The sequence below is a fragment of the Petaurus breviceps genome, unplaced genomic scaffold (genome assembly GCF_028583685.1).
Source record: "Petaurus breviceps papuanus isolate PSGF00001 unplaced genomic scaffold, PetGlider_PUasm1.0 221, whole genome shotgun sequence".
In the NCBI taxonomy this organism is placed as follows: domain Eukaryota; kingdom Metazoa; phylum Chordata; class Mammalia; order Diprotodontia; family Petauridae; genus Petaurus; species Petaurus breviceps.
The window spans coordinates 4,843,557-4,859,321 of record NW_027185877.1 but is presented as its reverse complement, the minus strand read 5'-3'; positions in this window follow the sequence as shown (position 1 = coordinate 4,859,321).

The window sequence follows — 15,765 nt, the reverse complement described above, 5'->3', positions numbered from 1 at the left end:
TGGAAACTGAAAGGATGCCCATCAATTGAGAAATGGCTGAACAAGGTGTGGTATATGAATGGAAAGGAATACTATTGTTCTATAAGAAATGATGAGCAGGCGAATTTCAGAAAAACATGTACACGGTACAATGTTCACACAGTACACAGCTGTTGAGCCACATTGTATGATGACTGACTTTGGTAGATTTAACTCTTTTCAGCTATGCAAGGGCCTAAAACAATTCCAAATTACTTATGATGAAAATGCCATCTACATCCAGACAAAGAAATATGGAGTCTAAATGCAGATGGAAGCATACTATTTGCTCTCCTCTTCTTGTTTTGTTTTCTTTCTTATGGTCTAATTCTGCTATACAACATGACTAATGTGAAAATATGTTTAATAAGAATGTATATGTACAGCCTATATAGGATTGCATGCTATCTTGGGGAGGGGAAGAGAAAGGGAGTGGAGAAAATTTAAAACTTATGGAAGTGAATATTGAAAACTAACGAGATTATATTTTATATGCAAGATAAATAGAGTATGTTTAAGGTAACCTTATAGAGAAAGAAACTGGACTGGAAGGAGAATGAGAAAGTGCCTTTAAAGAAGATGGCACTTGATCTAAGGAAGAAGATAGGGATTCTAAAAGGCACAGATGAGGATGGAAAACATTCCCGTCATGGTGGATAGTTGGTACAAAGGCTTCAAGATAGGAGATGGAACATCATCTGTGAGAAACAAATTTAGATACTAAGTAAATTGGAGATACTAATCGAATACATAGTTGATTTCTTTATTTGGAGCTGTCAGTGTGTGTGTGTGTGTGTGTGTGTGTGTGTGTGTGTTTGTGTACATGGAAATCAAGACGTGCTATTAAGTAATTTTTTGCTCCTCTGTATATTTGTTTCCACTCTACTACAGCTTGCTACAGAGACAGTGAAATGGAGAACAATGAGGAATGAATAAAGACAAAGCTAGAAGAGATTAAAGCAGAACGTGGAGTCAAGATGTGGGCAGCCTTGGGTGGGAAAGTCCTAAATATCTTCCTTGTTCTGATGTGCCAAGAAAACCACTGATTTGAATGGGAGAAGCAGATAATTGGTGATATTTTAAAGCTTGTTATTCAGTTGATGATAGGGAACAAAGTGTAGGCAACAGTTATACTGAATGGGTATCCATGCTAAAGTGATTATATCCATCACTTTCAAAGTGGTTCAGAATACTAACAATGTTATAGGCTCTTAACCACCATGAATCTTTTGGTATACTTTTTAAAAGGTCAGGACCAGTGATTAAAAAGTCAGGACTAGATACAGCTAGGTGCCACAGTGGTTTTACTGCTGGGCTTTAGTTGGAAAGAAGACTCTGTGCTCCTGTGGTATAGTGAACTCCCAGTGAAAGAATGCCCTTGAATCTCTTTTGATTACACAAAAGACTTCAGAAGGAGGGAGGAGCTGAAATGCTTCACAAATTCAATCCTGACTGGGAAGAGGCAATGTGATTGCTAATAGATTGGATATGTTGGAGTGGGAGCAGTGTAAGAGAGTGAGGAGTTGAGGTCACATAGAGTTGTATTTTATATCATAGGTGAAAGGGAAACATTGAGTGCTTTTGTGAAAGTGCATTAGGTAGATAACTTCAGTATCTGCCTAAGATTGAGCAATGATGTCATTTCAATGATCCAGTCAAGACCTTAGGAAGCCTGAATCAGAATGGTGTGTGTGAATGGGAAGAAATGAATTGATACAAAAGATTTTACTGAAGTAGAATTGATAAGAGTTGGCAACTATTTGGTTGTGGGTGTAGGCAGAGAGAAAAGAATCAAGGATAACTGATTATAAGCCTAGGTAACATTAGAAGAATGACAATATTCTCAACAGCAGTGAGGAAGTCTATAGGAGAGAAGTTCAGAGAGAAGATAAATCAGTTTTAGACACATTAAATTTGAGATGCTGTGAAATGTCCATTGAAATATCGGACAGATGGTGATTTGGGACTGGAGGTCAGAAGAAACACTTGGACTGGGTATTTGGATATGGGATTTATCTGTATAGCATTTGTATTTGAAGACATGGAAACCAATAAGATTACCAAGACAGCACATATTTAGAGAAGAAAAAAGGATCTAGGATTGATCCTTTAATATCCACATTAAAGGGGTCCAAGCATAGGAGACTAAGAAGGAGCAATCAGGACCAGAATCAGGTGAATGTGGTATCATGGAAACCAAAGATGAAGACTATAGGGAGGTCAAAGAGGGAAAGGTCAAAAGGATTAAAAGCTACAGAAAGAAAAAGTAGGATAAAGAAATTGAAAAATGTAAGTAGATTTAATAATTCAGGGGTTGTTGGAAACCTGGGATAGCATTTTTAATCAAATAGTTGGTTCTGAACCCTAATTTCAATAAACTAAAAACTGAGTTGAAATGAAGAGGCAGAGATAGTACATTAAGTCGATTATTTCTAAGAGTGAGGAAGGAAAGAGGGATTTAGGGTAAGATAATGAAGGAATGGTATAGCCAAATTTAGGTGAGTGTGCTTTTTGTTTGTTTTTGTGGGAGAAGGAATTAATAGTTTTTTTTTTAGTTTTATGCTTTAATTAAGAGACTTCAAATGATTTTTTTCAGCAAGAATGATGCTAGCAGATATGAGGATATTGATGAAATAGGGATAATAATATCTGTATTATTTACCTCATGTAGAGTGCTGTGATGCTTCAAGTTTATGAGTGCTTTCTCAACCTTAAATTTCTATATAAACATCAATTGATATTAACCTTCTATATGTCCTCCACTTCTGGCAAGGGAAAATAGGAGAGGAATATAGGAGGGTGGCAAAAAAATTAAAGGTGGAGAAAAGAAGAACCTGGTAAGAGAAGGATAATGAAGCTTCTAGGTGTTTGTAACAAAACAGAAAGGGAAGGATGAAATTAAAGCCATCACAAAGAAATCCAGAGCTCACTTGACTCTTTCCCATAAACATGGCTAAAACCTTTCAATGAAAAAAAAAAAAAGCCTTGTTAGCATGCTTGAATGTTCTAAAAGAAATTGGGGCAGATTAAATGAGATCATAAAAGTGATTTTAAAATAAATCAACTGCTCATTTTCCCCATTTCTTTTCCCTGAAGGAACTACCTGTTTGGGAATTCTAAGCATGTTTTGAACCAAGAAAAATGATATCTAAATTCTTCCCAGAAGCACCAAGTATAAGGAGGTACAAATGGTTTTGGAAGGATAGGGCAAAGAAGTAAATTGATAAATGTTTGACAATGGGAAAATTCTCATATAATTTTCATAGCCCCATGATGTTTAAAATCAATTTTTCCAGGGTTTCTCTTGGCCTGAATAAGAGACTAATGTACCAGTAGTTGAAGTTATCCCATAGTCAACACATTTATACTTTCCCATTGCCTATAGAAGAATTTCTTTTTTTTTTTAAAGCAATCAGGGTTCAGTAACTTGCTCAAGGTTACACGGCCAGTTATTTCTGGGTGTGGTGCTGAGTATCTGAGCCCGGGATTCGATCTCCAGGTTATCCCGACACTGGAGCCGGTGCTCTTATTCGCTGAGCCACCTGGCCACCCCTCTATAGAAGCATTTCTAAGACCAAGCAAGTCATTAAATATTTCAAGATTGCTATATTGGTGGAAATCAGAAATGTTTGTCTTGGAGACCTTCAGAATTTGAATACACACATTAAAAAAGTAGACCAAATTTTGAATAAAAATATGAAATTAAGCTATCTTTATGCCTCAAAATTACTACAAATTATTAATATTTTTCAAAAAAATCTTAATTTTATAGTTGATGTTTTGAGGCAAAAATATGATTAGAATTGTAATTTTTAATGATGTACTTGACAGTCAAAATGGAATGGTAGATAGACCACTGAACTTGAAGTCAAGAAGGCCTTGATTCAATTCTTGTCTCAAATATTTCCTATATTTTCAATCCTGACCAAGTCAGAATCTCTCTGAACTTCAGTTTTCTCAAATATAAAATGTAGGGGTGTGACTCAGTGACTTCTAGGATCCTTCTTGTTCAAAATTTCTGATCCTACTCTCATGTATCAGGAAGAAGGCAAAGAAATTAGATAAAGTAGTAGAGAAAGAGTGACTAAAGAAGTAGAGTGAGAACCAGGGAACAGTGGTATTTCTGAAGACAAATGAGAAGACAGTGTCCTTTGGGAGTGAATTATCTAAACATTACAGATAGAACAAAAAGGATGAAGACTGTAAAAACCTCAATGGTGTTAGCAATTATGTTATTACATGTGACTTCCAAAAGAATAGTTGCAGTGAAAATATGAAGACTAAATCAGAATTCAAGATTTGATGTGAGTGAGAAAGTTATCATAATAAAAAAAAACACGTTTTCTTCAGGTAAGCAGCGAAAGGCAGATAATGGCTGAAGGCATGTTTGGAAAGGCTACAAGAGTCAAAAGGATGATTGTTGTGTGTGTGTGGTGGTGCTGGGAAAGGATCAGATTTTGTATTAGGGACAATTTATAGATCAAATGAATAATTATCATGTCATCCATGACTTATGATCATATTTGATATGTAACTATGAGAGTTTAACCAAATGTAAACAAAAAAATTAGTCATTTTAACAGTTCTGCCTCTTTATTATATTCCTGGAAAACTGGAAAAGTCTTTACCTCCCCAGGTTAAGGATCCATTGACATACATAGACATACACATACACATACACATACACACACACTCACACACGCACAAATATATATGTGTATATATATGCATATATATATATATATGAAATAGGCCCATATGTAGGTCTTCATGCAAATGAAAATAAGGTGCTATGTGAAAGACATGTATTTTCAGACCATATATACTATAAATTTCAAGGAAAATAGCATGCCAAAACTTGCCCCTTTATTTCCTCAATTAAGAATAATGAATAAAACTCAAATGTGCCAATCTAAAGTAAGGAACAGAAATATAAATTAATTTTCCACCACAGAAGAGAATAAGGGATTAGAAAAGTCAACTACCCTTTGTATTCTTCTGTCCATACACAAATGCATGCTTTTTGTACTTGATTGACCTGGAAGACATGCTCTCTTAGGACACTAACATAGGGATGTACTGGGGGCCAAAGGCAGCCATAACTCATTCTCACCACAAATGAATAGATGTAGGATGTGTAGACTCATAGATATTGCTTAAAGGAAATAAAATTAAGGGAACATAAGTGTGTATCTCATACTTTGTCTTCCCGGGGGGAAAGCTAGCATTTTAATAAAGTAGAAATTGGGAATATGAGAGGATACATCACCCCAGCCATCTAGAGGAAAATTATCTATTATAGGCTTATCATTCAAGTGCAGAGCAAGAGCATCTTGGCATACCAAAATAGGGAGAGGGAACTGAACATGTTTAGAGAGAGGCAGAAAATGGACAGAGGAGAGGGAGAAAACTGAAGATTGGTCAGAAATTTCTGATCCAATACATTTTTTTTGTTTGTTTTTGTTTTTTTTTTAATGCTTTATTAACTTCTGATTTACATCATTCGTTTCCGCCAGATTTTGAGTTACAAATTTTCTCCCTGTTTTTCCCCCACCCATCCCCCCAAAACAGCAGTCCCACAGGATATCCCCACCTCCAATCTGCTCTCTCCCATATTTTCTCCCATATCCATTTCGACTTTTCCAGTGGATCTCTATGCCTCAGTGCCTGTACATCCCATTTTTTAATTACATGTAAGATGGTATTAATAATAGTATACACACACACACATACACACACACACACACACATATATATATATATATATATACATATATATATATATATAAATTTGAATATTTGATCTTAAAACTTTCAATCCCAGATTCATTCCCTTCCCCCCCTGCCACCCACCCCCACTGGGGAGAAAAGAAGTTCAGTATAGGTTGTACATGTGTGGCTAATGCAAAACAATAACATAGTAGATATATTGTAAAAGACTGACTACATTTCCCTCCCACCCCATTCTATTCTCTACTTTGATTCTGTCCCTTTTCAAAAGTGGGTGCTTCCAACTTCCCTCCCCCCCAGCCTGCTCTCCCTTCCATCATCCCCCCTCACATCCCCTTCCCCCCCATTCTCCTGGAGGGTGAGATCCCCTATTTAGTGTGTATTTCCCTCCCTCCTCAAGCCAGATTCAATAAGAATAAGGTTGACCCATTCCCTTCTGCCCTCCTATTCTTCCCCTCCATTGCAACCATTTTCCCCTGCCTCTTCTCTATGAGATAGTTTGCCCCAATCTGTCTCTCCCCATCTCCTCTCATTATACTCCTCTCACCTCTCAATTTCACCTTTTAAGTATCATCCCTTCCTGTTAAATTGGTCCCATGCCATGTATCTATGTACACCTGTAAACGTATATACCATTCACATATGTATTCATATGCCCGCATACCCTCATATAAAGACACACACACACACACACACATATATATATATATATATATATATATATTTCTAATCCCTTCAACTACTGAGAAAAGTTTCATAAGTTACAATTATTGTTTTTCCATGTAGGAATGTTAATAGTTCAACTTTGATAAGTTCCTTATGATTTCTTTTCCCTGTTTACCTTCTCATGCTTCTCTTGCTTCTTGTATCTGAATGTCAAATTTTCTATTCAACTCTGGTTTTTTTCAGCAAGAATGCCTGAAAGTCCTGTATTCCACTGAATGACCATATTTTCCCCTGAAACATGATACTCAGTTTTGCTGGGTAGGTGACTCTTGGTCTTAATCCCAGCTCCCTTGACCTCCAGAATATCACATTCCAAGCCCTTCAATCCCTCAGTGTAGAAGCTGCCAGATCCTGGGTTATCCTGATTGTGTTTCCACAATATTCAAATTGTTTCTTCCTGGCTGCTTGTAATATTCTCTCCTTAATCTGGGAATTCCGGAACCTGGCTATAATATTCCTAGGAGTTTTCTTTTTGGGATCTTATTCAGGAGGTGATCGGTGGATTCTTTCAACCTCTATTTCGCCCTCTCGTTCTAAAATATCAGGGAAGTTTTCTTTGAGAACTTCCTGAAGGATGCTTTCTAGGTTCTTACTTTGGTCATGGCTTTCAGGTAGTCCAATAATTTTTAAATTATCTCTCCTGGATCTATTTTCCAGGTCAGTGGTTTTTCCCATGAGATATTTCACATTGCCTTCTATTCTTTCATTTGTTTGGATCTGTTTGACAGCATCTTGATTTCTCATAAAGTCATTAGCTTCCATTTGCTCCAATCTAATTCTGAAGCAATGATTCTCCTCAGTGAGCTTTTGAGATTCTTTTTCCATCTGGCAAATTCGACTTTTTAAGGCATTCTTCTCCTCATTGCCTTTTTGAGCCTCCTTTGCCATTTGAGTCAGTCCATTTTTTAAGGTATTATTTTCTTCAGTCAGGCTGTTGACTCTCATTTCATAATTTTCTTGCATTGTTCTCATTTCTCTTCCCAATTTTTCCTCCACTTCTCTTATCTGCTTCTTAAGGTCCTCTATGGCCTGTAACCAGCTTGTATTTTCCTTTGAAGCTTTTGGTGCAGGAGTACTGACTTCACTGTTTTCCTCCTGTTCCATGCCTTGCTCCTTCTTATCCCCAAAATAGGAGTGTAATGTTGGAATCTTCTGTCTGCTTTGTTTCCTCTGCCTGCTCATTTTGCCACTCAATTATTTGACTTTTGGGCTTTTTGCCACAGTAGGACTCTGCCACCAGACAGGGGAGTTTTCGTCCCAAATGCTGGGGTTTTCTCAGCTGCTGGAGTTATTAGATGGGTGCCCTCTCTGAGGTCTCCACACACTCTGGCAAGCTGTTCACACACCCCAGGACCTCCACCCTAGACTGCAATCCAGATCCAAGCAGGTTAAAGCAAGAGCAATTACCCCTCAGACTGGTGCTTAGTCCCCCTACACTCTGCAGGCTAGGAGCTGAAGCCACCACGTGGTGCTGGCTGGCTGTGCTGGCATCTCAGTGGCTTCTTGCCCCGGGGGTAAAAGCCACGCACTCCCACTTACTTGTCCCAAAGTCCAGACTGCACTGGCCTCTCACCTTGTCCTTTGCATCTATGTATTGATAACTCTGGAAATGGCCACAGCTGCTGCTGATCTGGAGTCCCTCTGGCTGGCAGCTGGTCAGGCCCGCCCTGGGACTAAAGAGTCGGGTGCGGCTGGGCTCGGCTCCCAGAGCGCTGTGCTGGCTGATTCCTGCTGGCCTGCCGGGCTTTCCTCAGCAGGAGGTTAGCTTCTCTGTGTCATTATGTGGGTTATGCAGCTCCAAAGTTTGTTTAGAGTCCCCTTTTTACATGGATTGGGGAGGGTGGAAGCCGGAGCCGCGGGCAGGTCTTGCTTCTACTCAGCCATCTTGGCTCGGCCTCCCCCTCCCCCCTCCCCCCCCCATCCAATACATTTTGGAAAGCAGCCAAGAGAATGAAGTAAAGGGAAAGGGATTATCCATAGTGAAAAAAAAAAAAGGAAATATCCCTTCTTGTATAACAAAAGCAGGATGTCTTAACCTATTCTGTGTATCATGGACTCCTTTGGCAGTCTGGTAAAGCCAAATGACTCCCCAGAATAATATTTTAAGTGTATTAAATTATTTGGGATGACAAAGGAAACTAATATAAACCAAGTAAATAAATCTATTAAATATTTTTTTAAAGATCTTCATAGACCCCAGGTTAAGGGTTCATTAACGTGTGTCTGTGTACATAAAGTTTATATGGGTATGTATGTATGAAGCAATTAGCTGTGAATATCCGTATGCCTGTCTGTCTGTCTCCATGAATACATTCATGACAAATTGCCTCAGTATTTTCAAAGAAGTAAAAGGCTATGAAATCTGCTGGAGGTGAGGGGTAGGGGGTTAAATTCATGTTTTCAAAGAAAAGATGATTTGAACAACTGAAGTGAGGACTGAGATGTGAATGCTATAATTCAATGACTTCAGTTTACCACGCCCATAAAAGCTATTTCGCAGCATACAGAAATAATTTGCAGATACAAAACCTGAACAACTATTGATAAACTAAAAATTTGTGGAAAAATGGCAAAACTGTCTCAGAGAGAGATGGGAAAAATACATTCTGATTTTCAAAAGGAGGGAGAAAGTAGATTTTTTAAACTAGAGACTGAAGTCAACTTTGATAATTAACAAAATATTCTTTTTAATATAAAATGGAAGATTTATGAGAACTATTTAAAGTAAGTAGTAATAAGTAATAAGCCTTTGGTTCATACAGAACAAGAAATGTCAGACTAAGGCTATTTTCTTTCTTGAGAAAACTTATTTTATGACTATTGTATCTAATGTGATATTGGTCACATACTGGAGTATTCAGCAAATGATCATAGCATTCAGAGACAGAAAGACACCTACAATACTGTCCAATCTATTTTCTTTTTAAATTGTTATCATTTGTTTTTATATCAACTTCATTTCCCAATATAGTTCATCCATTCTTTCCCTTGCCCAGGATTCTATCCTTTCTGACAGTGAGTAAAAGAGAAGAAAAAAAAACAGTATAGCAAAACTAAACCAACACATCAATTTTATGCGCGTGTATGTGTGTGTGTATATGTGTATACACACACATATGTATACACACACACACACACACACACATATATATATATATATATATACACACACATATATACACACACACATGCCTCCTCTAATCTCTTCTTTGGGGAGAGTCAAACTAGGCCATAATAATTGCACAGCATTCAATTTCTACTTTTAGTCACTGTTATTCTTCTATTCTCCGTTTTACAGTGTTATGGTCATTATGTTTTCTGATTTCCTAGTTCTGCTCACTTGACTTTTAATAAGTTCACATAAATCTTGCCTTGCATCCCTGCATTCTTCATATTCTCAATTTCTTATAATATGGTTATAGTCTGTCATGCTCAGGTACCATTAATTTTCTAAGCATTCTCCAACTGATTGGGCATCTATTTGCCCTACAGGTCTTTGTTAAGGTAAAAAGATCTACAATCAATATTTTGATGTTTTCCAGGTCATCCTTTATTTCACTGATGTCTTTTGTATATATATGTAATGGGAATGTAAATTTTAAAGCTCTTCCCTGCCCCTAGGCTAAAGTACACCTGGAGCCCAGGGTGGGAGGCTTGTTTTTCAGTTGATACTTTTTGATTGGCCAGTGGGTCCAAAAGGTTCTTAGATTCTCTGAGCCAGGAAAAGGCTATATAAGCCCTGATGTGTAGCTTTGTTTTGGGGGTTCACTTTCAGAAGTGTTCTGTGATTTGATGAAACTCTGGGCTAGCCGTTGTCCAGAGGGCCCCCCCCCCCCCGGCTTCGAAACCCAGATGTTGTTTGATATGGATATAATGGTTGGACAGTTTGGAAATCTGTCTACTTGATCTGTTTCTCTGAATTGATAATTCTGTCTGTATATTCTGAAGTTCAGGGTGCTGACCTCTTTCCCCTGAACTAGGTAAATGATATATGTCTGACTGATTAAAGTAAGCTTGTTAACCCATTTTGAGTTGCTTTCCTTTATCAAAGCAGATCCAAGAACCTGTGTTGGCTGCAAACCCTGAGGACGCTTGGGGTGCTTGCCGCTACAATATGCATAACATTCAGAACTATGGGTGTAAGGATATGGACATTTTAATCACTTTGTTTTTTGTCATCTTTGTCTTTTTTGTATGAATGTGACGTGAAACCTGACAGATTTGCTGCCGCAGTTGGTTTTTTGCTTGTGTTTGTTATTAGTGATTTGGAACAAACTTTCATTGGTTGCTATTATTTTTATTTCACTATATAACAGCTGAAAAGTTGGGGAGACATGGCTGGTTAAGAACACCAGTGAGTTACAAGTAGTTTAAAGATTTTACGTAAAGATTGGTGGAAAAAATGAACCACACCAAAGATTTCTAACAGTGTGGTAAAGAGCTCTGTCCTTGGTCTTGAGGATAACATTTGAGATTTTTGCCAATGTCATGACTGAAGGCACACATCACATACATTTTTAATTTATAGATGCTAAAAAGCATAGAAGAATAATTGACAAGGTGGGTGATAATGAAGAGCTAAAAACATTTTAACACTCTAAAATGAGAGACTGAAATGAATAGAAAGAAATTTAATAGATTTATTAAGGACATGCCCCAAAGATGAACAGCAGGAAGAAAACAAGGTCAATTATGAAATTAATATATTTTTAAAAGCCGGTCCCCAAAGAAGGGCATATACTCAGAGTAAAGATACCTATAATCTATGTTTGTATGAATACCACAAGAACCTTGAGGGTAATACTTTGGAAATTTTAATTCTTAGAACTATGGGGAAAATATATATGATTTGTTCATGGTGAAGATGGCAGAAATGTGGATTTATTGCCAAAGGTCTGTTACCAAAATAAAAGGCACCATCTCACTGAAAAGACCCTGTTTTAAATGAATTGAATTAAGACCCATTGAAAGAGCTGGGAGCTATTTCAGAAAAGACATTGAGTTGGGTCTTAGCAAAGGTGCCAGAAATTGTACTACATAACCAGTCATAGGGAAGAGATGACTGGAAGAAGATACAATCAGTTCTGTTATAACACAATTTACGCATCCTCAAAAGCACCATACTATGCAAAATTATGCAATCAAAATCCATAAAGCTTATAAGTGAAATAGGGCTGAGGACCACACTCAAAAGTTTTGTTGATGGCTGTTTTTTAAAGGATAATAACTAAACAAAAACAGCATAGCCTTATGTATGTTAAGTGTTAAGAAATGCATAAGTACTACAATAGATAGTGCCTCACTCTCTGGCCTAGGGCTACTGCTTGACTGCAGGAGGAGGTTAAACAAGATACCACAATTCTGGCCCCAGGCAAGGCCATGGAGGAAAGGGAATGAGGATTTAGGCATAAAGGTGAAAATTGGGATAAATGTGGGGGTGGAGGTAAGGGTAAAAGTAAGGCCTAGGGTAGGGTTGGGGTGAGAATGGGAATTGATGTGGGGCAAAGGAAGGGGTAGGATTTAAAGTGGGGGTGGGCTGAAAGTGGGGGTAATGCAGACCAATCCTCCTAAGCTCACAGCTCTTACTGCACCAAAAGATATACAAAAAATATGGAATTTTACCTTTACAAAGCCCTGAAGGTTCCTTGTGGAAGTATTAAAAGACTATAGCTTGTGAGTTACTATGAAGTGGGACCTTCTATGCTCTCTCACTCTTTCTTTTGAGTTTTTGAAAAACATAGTAGAGTGAAACTGTATGTAGGCTTTGTATATGCTCCTTGGCAGAGTCGGTTAACACCACTTGTTGGCTAACAGGTGAAAGCCCTTAGAGCTCAGCTATGGATGCAGACCTGGAAAAGCTGTGCAGATTCTGCTGATGTTCAGGGTTTTCCCCCTGACAGAGCCCTACCTCAGGTGCTCTGATGAGGAGGATCAGCATATGAGCAGCACATAGCTGGGAAGTGGTCTCATCTAGCAGGCAATGAAAAGGGTTCTGAAGAGGAGGGGGACTGAGCAGATCAATCATGACAGAAGCAGTCCCACCCATCTGTGATTTGTTGTGCTGTGGACATTGTTCTAGATCTGTGGTCAGATTGCATTTGATTTCTGGCTAAATGCATTAGCAACTTGATCCTTGAAAAATAACCTGGTTGTTTTATATAAATATTAAACTATAGAAATCAAAGCAAGGCCTAAAATTTTCGACGTTAAGCATGACTCAGCAAAAGTTACATATCTGTTTTCTGAATAAAACACTACAGCTACTAGTGAAAACAAGTTTAGTAGGCAAAGACCCTATGAGACAAGATTTTTCCCATTACAATTTGGAGGATTCAAGAAAATAATTTCTTAGTTTTACTGTAGAGAACTTTCAGGAGTCCCCTGGCTCCACTAATGAAATGTTCCCCTCCCCTATATTATTACCTGAAAGATTACAGGGCAGATAAGCAGGAGGACATATAACATTGTTTGGATATAGAGAACTTTTGGAGTTAAAGAATTGAATGGGAATGCCTATGCTAAAGGAATTATCAGAGTTAAGGACCTACTATGCTTTATCACAACATATACTGTGGGAATTTGGGGGAATTTCGAATTGTTCAGGATTGTGGGGTAAATATCAAATGCTGTGTCCAGACTGAGACGAGTGGGACTCATCTTGAGGTCAAGCGGATCCCCCATTTTTAAATTGTAGGACTAATGTACCTGTTTTCCATCAGATGGAACAGCAAACCTACATTTCCTGGAACAATGACATGAACATTAATCCTAGACATGGCGGGTATCCAAAACAAAATTGGTTTGGACACTCACAGAGAAAAAACCCGGAAATATGGAAAATCCCTTTGCCATGGGCCCCAATAACAATGGTTTTTGCTATTTTTGCTCCTAATGGGACATACTTGAACAAGATTGACCACAGCTTTGTACATGCTTGTTTAGGAAGGTATGCATTCATGTGAGGAAATCATAGCAATGTAAATATCACCAAAACTGATAAACATTACAATGTCACATGTGTCAATTATAAGATTTCTGAATGTCATGATAATACTTCTTTGGAATAATCGCTATTTGTTATAAGATGACCTAGTAATGATACCTGTAGAGAGTGAGCATTGGTTTCACTCTTGTGCTGATCATTCTATTGCTCAAATTAATCCACTATTGGGTTTCAATTGAAAAAAGAGGTGTATTTCCTGTATTGGTGTTGGGGTAATTGCTTCAATTACTATTATAGTGAGCAGTGTTGCTATGTCTATATCAATTAGCACTGTACAAAATCAGATAGTGCAAGCTCAATTTTTACATGAATTGTCTGTCAATGTTTCACAAGTATTTTTGTTACAATCAGAAATCAACAAGAGTTTTTATAAAGTAATAACAGCTTAGAGATGATTTAATTTCTATAGCTGAGGAGATTGAATTAGTGCAAGTTAGACAAAGGTTAATATGTAATTACAGATATATTTATTTCTGTATGGTAAACAAACAATATAATGAATCAGAATATAACATAACTCAAATTAGAAATCATCTTAATGGGCTATGGGATGACCGTAACACATCCCTTGACATAAATGATTTAGAGAATTTGGCTCACCTCATAGACGAAGAAAGTCAGCAGTCACTACTACCAAATTTGGAGGCAAAAAACATTGTTGATTGGATAAAGAGAGCTCAGGGAATATTACCTGGACAAATACAGCAAATAATAACCTTCCTAGGAATTGGGGTCATATTACTTATTTTATGTACTTGTTTACCCATTTTAACATTACATATTGTTTCCTGCTTTTCTCATATCATTCAACAAGTGGTATATAATATCCAATTTCATGATTCTGCCCACAGCCTTTTAAAATAATAAATGTGGGAGATGTAGAGAACTTTCAGGAGTTCCCTGGCTCCACTAATGAAATGTTCTCCTCCCCTATATTATTGCCTGAAAGGTTATAGGACAGATAAGCAGGAGGACATATAACCTTGTCTGGATATAGAGAACTTTTGGGGTCCCTTGGCCCCACTAAAGGAATATTCTCCTGCCCTATACAGTTACCTGCAAGGTTACAGGGCAAATAAGCAAGAGAGTGTGTAATCTTTTTTTTGTTTATGCCTCTAGATACGGTCCTATGATGTTACCCTAATAAATAACTAAACTTAATCAAGGTAAATAGTAAACAAGATCAAGGGAGGGTCCTTGTACGCTGCCTGCATTCTTTTGGGGGGTGTATACATTCTTTTGGGTAATGTAGACCTTCTGTTGGGGGGCATGTAAATTCTGTGAGCCCCTTGTATCTTTGGCTCTGTATGAAATGGTCCTGTAATAAACAGACTATTGATTATACCCCTACTTTGTTATTCTCACCACCCGTTAGCCCACCAATGGCTTGGGCCACAATATTTTACTCGTTAAATTTTGTTTCTACACATTAAGGATTTTTGTTATTGAGTCATTTTTCAGTCATGTCTAACTCTTTGTGATCCCATTTGGGGTTTTCTTGGCAAAAATATTGGAGTGGTTTGCCATTTCCTTCTCCAGCTCCTTTTACAGTCAAAGAGCTAGTGAGATCTGAGGCTAGATTTTAACTTACAAAGAGGAGTTTTCATGACTCCATGCCTCACACTCTATCCACTGAGCCACCTAGCTGCCCTACATTAGGGATATCTCATGGTTATACGAATAGAACTGAAAGATTATGTAACAGGTACTCATTTGGCCCAATTATAATACCTAATACAAACATTTTAGGAATGACATTCAAAGGATGGCAACTATGATAGTAAGGGAACTAGAAACCATGTCATAGGAGGGTTGTTTAGAGTGACTAGAGGCTTTAAGGCACAAGAAAATATAATTTGAGTAAGAAATAATAACAGTCTTCATGTATAGCAAATATTCAATTTTTTTTGGCTTTTTCTTTTTGGAGGCTAATTAGGGTTCAGTGACTTGCCCAAGGTCACACAGCTATTAAGTGTTAAGTGTCTGGGACTCGTTTTAAACTCATGTCCTCCTGACTCCATGGCCAGTGCTCTATTCACTGCTCCACCTAGCTGTCCCTGTAGCAGATATTCTTGAAGGATATTTGGTGCAGTGGAAAATGCAATACTCAAATCAGAAGGTTTAAATGAAATCCTAGTTCTTCTGCTTTCTAGTTTTGTTGCTTTGGGCAAGTCCATTAACCTTTCTGCCAACAGACTGTTCCACTGTAAACAGATCAAATGATACCTGCCCACCTAGTTTAAAGGGTTATTTTTATAAATGAAAAATGCTGCAATATATAAAAATGA